We start from the raw sequence: 7000 nt of genomic DNA, 5'->3' as shown, positions 1-7000 counted from the left end.
GAGGAGGAGGAGCGTTGTTGAGGAGAGAAAGAGCAGGGTGGAGCGAAGGTTGAGCAGGGTGGAGGTAGAGGGGGGAGGAGAAGGGTGGGGGGGGGGGGGGGGGGGGGGGGGAGGAGAGGGGGAGAAGGAGTGTGACGGGGACCAATCGTGTGGAGGGCGAAAAGAGAAGACAACAAGGGGGAGGAGGAGGAGGAGGGGAGGAGGAGTGGGGGAGGAGGAGGAGGAGGAGGAGGAGGAGGAGGAGGGTGTGGGGGGGAGGAGAAGGGTGGGGGGGGGGGGAGCAGGGGGGGGGAGGAGAGGGGGAGAAGGAGTGTGACGGGGACCAATCGTGTGGAGGGCGAAAAGAGAAGACAACAAGGGGGAGGAGGAGGAGGAGGGGAGGAGGAGTGGGGGAGGAGGAGGAGGAGGAGGAGGGTGTGGGGGGGAGGAGGAGGGTGAGGGGGGGGGAGGAGTGTTAACGATGGCCACCGACGGGCCTGCAGCCTTCTCCGCTCCCTGACCTCCATATGAGGAGCCATCAGTCTGGAGGTCCCCCTCCTGACAGCCCTCCAGGGGGACCCAGAGCACAGCTGCCGTGGGTGAACTTCGATTTCTCCTTTAAATAAACATTCCTCTTTCATTCTTCATGTAATACCTTGTTTATTTCCCCTTGTCATCGAGGACAATTAACCTGGATATGAGATTAATCATTTATGTATTAAGTCTGACATTAAATGTGTTTTTTTTTCGCAGTCATACCTATCACATCGTATTATAGGGCGGACCATGAGGACTACATCAAAGTGGGGTATTCGATTTGTAAGCAGTGCGTTGGGATTCACATTAAGCTCTATTTGATGTAGCTAGATGACACATCTTCTGACCCTTTGGAAATTAAAAGATGATATGTACGGTTGAATAAGATGTAATTTACATAACGTCAGATCACTTGATTAACCCCTCCTATAGCGTCATCTGTGCCCGACAAAATGAGCCTACTGTGACGTAGACACACCGCAGAGAAACCAGGAACAATCATTTGCGTGTCTTCTTCTTCAGCCAATCACAGCGCGTTCCTTCTCATTAGCTCATAATTAAGTGCACCTGTTCATGTGCACCTCGATAATAACGCGCCTCACCCCCCGCTAGGGGTTGGTTTGAGATGGACTGCGAGACAGACTTTACCCGAGACAGACTTCACACGAGAATGACCCGAAAATTACACGAAAATTACACGAAAATGACCCAAAAAATGACCCGCCGTTACTTTGCTCATGGTGCTTTCGACGGACAAAGTCAACACCCGGGACACCTCATTAAATTCATGATACCCTGTGACATCTGCCGTGTTGCACCTGGACACTGGCATGGGGTTTCTTATGAATAGGCCTACAACACTCCTCGTAGAGTTAAAGGCCTCCTCCGGAGCCTCTTCATCCAATGACCTCTCTCATCCAAAGGCCTCTTCTCACCACTGCCTGATCAGCAGCACCGTGGCCACCGCCGAGGGAGCCACTCGGGAACCCCGCAGTGAGTCACCCGGTTTTGCTCTCTAACGTGCTGGTTGAAGAGGTGTCGGTGGTTGGGCTTCTGGTGAGCCGTGTTGTTGTTTGTCATTTGCTGTGTGATGATGCACCGCACACATTACACTCTCCCTGTCTCCCGCACACACGCACGTGCTTTCGGTGTCCCTGTTCTTTCCCCTCAAACTTTGACATTTATCCTAGTATGATTGGTGATGTTGGATTGTGTCTTGAATGCGGACCGGTGTTGTAACGTTACGTGTGGACTGACTGACCTGACCTCGCCTGTCCACTACTGGTCAGGACTTCTCCATCGCCGAGCTTAAACTACTGGCCATATCAAAGGATAAATCCAATCGGACCAGTTGGTCGGCATGTCAGGAGCCACTCAAGGCCGAGTGCTTTTCCACTGGCGGACTTCTTTCAGTCTTAACTTCTGTCTAACGGGGCTGTTGGACCGCTTTGATTGAAGGTGCATATTTTCTTCAATTTCATCCAGCAGTTTAATTTGCATGCGGGTCCTATTTCAGTGGTGAGGTGTGAGCCACGTCAGCCAGGAATTATGACAGCCTTTCAAGTGCAAATGGGAACGCACTTTACCGTCTGTGTGTGCTTTGCAGAAACGCATCGGGTAAGTGTAGGTAAGTATCCCAGCCTCAACACAGTGTTGAGACACTGTCTGGCTCGGGCGGTTAACATCCCAAGTGTGTTTTCTTGCCAAGACGTCCTTCTGGCACAGTGGATTCTCTTAACATCAAACCAGGAGGCACGAGTCCCTCAGGGAACCAAGAAATCGCACAACTCCACAACTCCAATTTCCCAGAAGCTCCTTCAAAAGCAAAGTGAGGCGCTCATGCTGCTCTCTCTCGCTGGAGCCCAGCTATAGGAAAACGTTTCTCGAGGTTCATCCACTGTTGACTCCACTCACTGGACCTCCTGGAAGACTCAGGACTGACTGGATGGATGAGTGTTGGTGTGTTTGGGCTCCATTAGTGTTTGGTACAACGCTGGCATTAAATAATTAAAGGTGTTTCTGTGATGGATTAGAGAAGTTTATGTGCTCATTAACACATGTACTCGCACACACCGCTCGTAACACTCTACCATTTCTGATCTTGGCCTTCCTCTTTCCCTTTTCAATACATTTGAAGCTGCTATCTGCAGCTGCTTGGAGTTTGGCAGCTTCCCTATGCTGCTTGCTGCTGCTTGCTGCTGCTGCTTGCTGCTGCTGCTTGCTGCTGCTGCTGCTTGGCAGATGCTTGATAATGGGTGTTCTGCAATGTGGTTTTGTTCTGTGCAATGTGTTCTGTGCAATGTGGTTTTGATCTGTGCAATGTGTTTTTGTTCTGTGCAATGTGTTCTGTGCAATGTGGTTTTGTTCTGTGCAATGTGTTCTGTGCAATGTGGTTTTGATCTGTGCAATGTGGTTTTGATCTGTGCAATGTGGTTTTGATCTGTGCAATGTGGTTTTGATCTGTGCAATGTGTTCTGTGCAATGTGGTTTTGTTCTGTGCAATGTGTTCTGTGCAATGCTGGTTTTGTTTAGTGCAATGCTGGTTTGACTTGCGTTGGGGGTCCTTGTATGTCCAGTCAGCTGACTGTTGGATTGAATGTACGATGTTTGAAAGGTGTAAAGGGGGCTTTACACCCTAGTTTGGTGCATGCTTTGCCTGAAACCAACTGTGCTGTGAACTGAACCGTTGTAGTATTGAATTCTGGTACATATTCAATGTTTCTATGGAACACTTTGCATCAAATTTGCCTTGTACACAAATTTACATTTTTGAAAGAATTTCTACATATTCATATTTCTAATTTGCGTGATTTACCAACGGACGATTTATCCAAACATCGGCAACAAAGTCTGCAGCAACACAAAGGCAAGTAACCTTTACATCCTTGTTGGTTAATCGTGACCTTGATGGGTTGGTTAATGTATTCACCGTTTACATCTTTGTGTTCAGTCCGGTTTCCCTGACGACCCAGATGTGACGCAGGCCAGTCTTTTGTTATGGTGACTAATTACTTTTATATTTAACTACATGATGCAACTTTACTATTTAATATGAAGTTAGCTGTACAAGGTGTAATTCTTTTTTCCTTTTGGTTAGTGTGGCGACGGCATAGTAACGGCACAGTACAGTTCAGGTGAGTATTTAAATGGTTTCTTCATCAGTGAATGGCTCTGAACATTAATTGCAATGCTATTTTGACTCTTTCAATCGGTCACTGGTTGCTTGATCGTTGATGCAGTCCTCTGGCCCATCTGGTCCTGATGAGGACTACTCCAAGGCCCCCCCAAGAAAGGTATAGCCAACTTCCTAGCTGAGCCGTGGCTCGGAGGCTTCGTAGCAGAGCTTTGCATGCTCAGTATTGTACAGGATTTGATCAAATAAATCGTTGAAATCCAGGCCAGATGCTGGCGAGCTGTAGGTGGACGAAGGCCCCGCAGAGATGAACTCCCCAAGTCCACCCGATGCTGACGGGTAAGACACCGAAATGCTAATCTTTGTAATGACTTTTAGAATGATTCATTCCACTCCAGCAGAACCAGTCAAAGTGCTGCTTACTGGTGTCATTAAATGAGCCCCGCCCCTAACTACAAACAGCTTCAGCCTTTTCTGTCCAGGATGGTTTCACACAAGCTCATGAACTCATTCCAAGCCACATCTTGGTGCTTTTTCATTATGATAATGACAGCAATAACAACGGGGTATTCAAGAAATTCTTGTAAAAAGTATCAAGATGGCGGGGCTGAACTTTTAGGGAACTTCTGATCACCCTCGCCTAGTATGTTGTTTTTTTTCAAGCCATGATTCTCTGACTTGTATAGAAAATAACAAGTTTGTATAACTGAACTATTGTCCAAGTGGGCTGAAGACGTGTGGTCACACTTTACCATGAGGTTTCTTAATTATTTAACATTAGTTAATGACAGTAATGAGCAATAACCAACAGCACATTAACTGTTAAGGAATGGTCTGGTAATCATTTATTAATTGGGATCTATTTGCCCCCTGTGGTATTGATAAAGCTATCTGGAATTTGTAAACTAAGGTCATGGTGTTGTTTTTTTTGGTTAGGGTTAACCCAAATGCTTTACAATGTGTATTACTGCATAACCTAATGTTACTAAATGTACTCTTATAGTATGACCACTCTTCTACAGAAAACTTGGATCATAGATAAGTTTTACAAATCTTTGACTTTACAATATAGGCTGGGCGCCAAACTCTAAAATGGTGGATTGTGTAAAACACTAGTCGTTTGGAGAACCTGTTTTTCTAACGATGATCCTTTTCAAACACCAGGAGCGAGCCAGGATCCGTTCATCGACTAGACTCGGATCCGTAGAGGCTTCAACACCACGACAGTGAGACACTGAACTGCTGCATACAGAAGGGACTTGACTTAAAGGAAGCTTTTAATAAGGCTTATAAATCTGGTTAATTGGGACTATTGCAAATATATAAATATGAATAGCTTACTCTTGTTTTGCAGCCTCTTGCAAGTGTACGGTTTAAAGTGAACTATTGCTGCACCCCTTTCACCCCCACATTATATACGTCTTCTGTATGTTTCACACTGCCTGCTTACATCCTGTGTATTGTTCTCCCTAGATTTATTATTGCTGCCTGTCCTCTGGGACTCCCGAGGGATCAATAAAGGTGATTTATATTCCTTTAGATGAAGATGGAGAGGGCAGATGGAGCTGCTGGAGACCGGAGACCATGGAGCAGAGAAGATGGTGTGTGTTGTGATATTTATGTCTATCTCTTAAAGGGAGGCTGAATTTATCGTAGACGGCACTTACCGAATCCCTCCTTATCATCATAAAAGGCCTGAAGGAACGTCTTCTCTGGGAACATCTCGATTGACTTGTATACTTTGGTAAAAATCACGTTTATATGAAGTCCCTCCTAGCCGCTGTTCAGAGCTTGGGATGGGCTCCATTAGTGAACATCCATGCTGGATTTCTTTAGGGAGAACAGTAAGAGAAATATACAACTTTACTTTTTTTATTTTTTATAATCGGCTTGTGTATAAAATAGTGTGGTTGCCCTTTTGGTTAATGAAATAACTTCTTTATGCTCCAGTACAAATGTTTACCATGTTAAACTAAGCAGACATTTTTCTGCCTCGATCCACAGGAACCTCATCTACCCTGAAGATCCCTGCTCCACCTGCTCCGCCTACACCGCCAACTACCCAATCACTACTCAAAGAGCTTCACCCTCTGCCTGCTGCACAAAACTCTATACCCCCCTCACTTTGTGTATGTTTGGACCAGTCTTATCCTTTGATTGGCCAAGTCTTTCATTTGTCCCAACCAAGAACGTCTCTTTGAGCCCAGTTTATGAACTGGGATTAGCTGGGATTCGTCCAAGTCTCCCTTCCCCAAGGGCTTATGTGTAACCAGATCTATCTGAAGCTAATATTATCTGAAGCAATTCCACACTTGTTGCTTCATAGATTTACTGTGTGGGTTTGTGTGTTGGGCTTTTGCCAGAATTCCATGGAAATGTGCAAACTATAAACGGGTTGCTTGCATTGCAACTCTGTCATTGTATTACGTTATGGAGCTGTGTTGTGACGGATGAGCGGTTCACTTTTGGGCGCGATACTGAATATTATTGGCAGATCAGTGGGAATTGAGTTATGGTTGAAAGAGTAAAGTTCAGCTGCCGTGTGATCGATAAAGCCAAACAGGATTGCGTGCAGAAAGTGGGTAGGCTTCCTTTTATCAAGAAAAGATCTCCCACTCATTCCCTCGCAGTACCGCCTTCTGTGTCCTCAGTTTCTTAAACAGCTGTTCGCTAGGCTACTTGATGCGCAGTGACATTTGCAGTGCTGTTTAAAGTAAACATCTGTCCGATACGCATTATCGATTGGAGATTGTCCCACTGTGTTGGTGTGTATTTTGTTTTCGGGGCTAACTATAGTCAGTGTTTTGCTTTGAATGTATAGCCTATGACCCGATGAAACGAGTTAAACAGCCTACTTGAATTTAGGGACATATAATTGAATACATTTGATATAGCCTGGCAAAAATGTCTTGGTAGTTGGCAAACAATTGACTTTCAATAAACTGAACAGTCTGAATCCTTTTTGTCCTCTTTACTTTTTACACGTTAAAGAATTTTTTGACCACTTGTATATCGGTCACAGCTAACAGATGGTTATGCTATCGGCCGTTGTGCAGTTTAAATGTTGAAAGACCTGTAAACTATTAAATGCTTTCACAAGAAGGAACTCAAGATTATGATGCATTAAATCAAATGAAGCTAATTACTTTAACTTATCTTTTAGACGTTGCTGTGACAAACTTTATGGAACAGACCATGTGCAAATCTATTCCAACATGTTTGTTTGGAACTACTGACTGTTTATTTTTCTGCAATGCATACTTTCCTTATCTGAAGGGAAACAGTGAGAATGCAAATTATGTTGTGCTTCCTTGCTGGTTCAGAAGCGAGGCATGTACCAAAGAAGCTTTA

General features: G+C 45.1%; 1 long non-coding RNA gene across 1 annotated transcript; it reads left to right on the top strand.

Moving 5' to 3' along the window:
• The first annotated feature begins 1140 nt into the window (after nucleotides 1–1140).
• On the top strand, nucleotides 1141–6092 carry LOC115547257 (uncharacterized). Its single transcript, XR_003977344.1, has 7 exons — nucleotides 1141–3516; nucleotides 3614–3650; nucleotides 3756–3809; nucleotides 3914–3988; nucleotides 4814–4875; nucleotides 5190–5250; nucleotides 5654–6092. It is a non-coding gene; the product is annotated as an uncharacterized LOC115547257 (long non-coding RNA).
• The last annotated feature ends 908 nt before the right edge of the window (nucleotides 6093–7000 follow it).

Source organism: Gadus morhua, chromosome 7, assembly GCF_902167405.1.
Source record: "Gadus morhua chromosome 7, gadMor3.0, whole genome shotgun sequence".
Classification (NCBI taxonomy): domain Eukaryota; kingdom Metazoa; phylum Chordata; class Actinopteri; order Gadiformes; family Gadidae; genus Gadus; species Gadus morhua.
The sequence above is the reverse complement of the archived record's forward strand: the minus strand, read 5'-3'. Positions and strand labels throughout refer to the sequence as shown.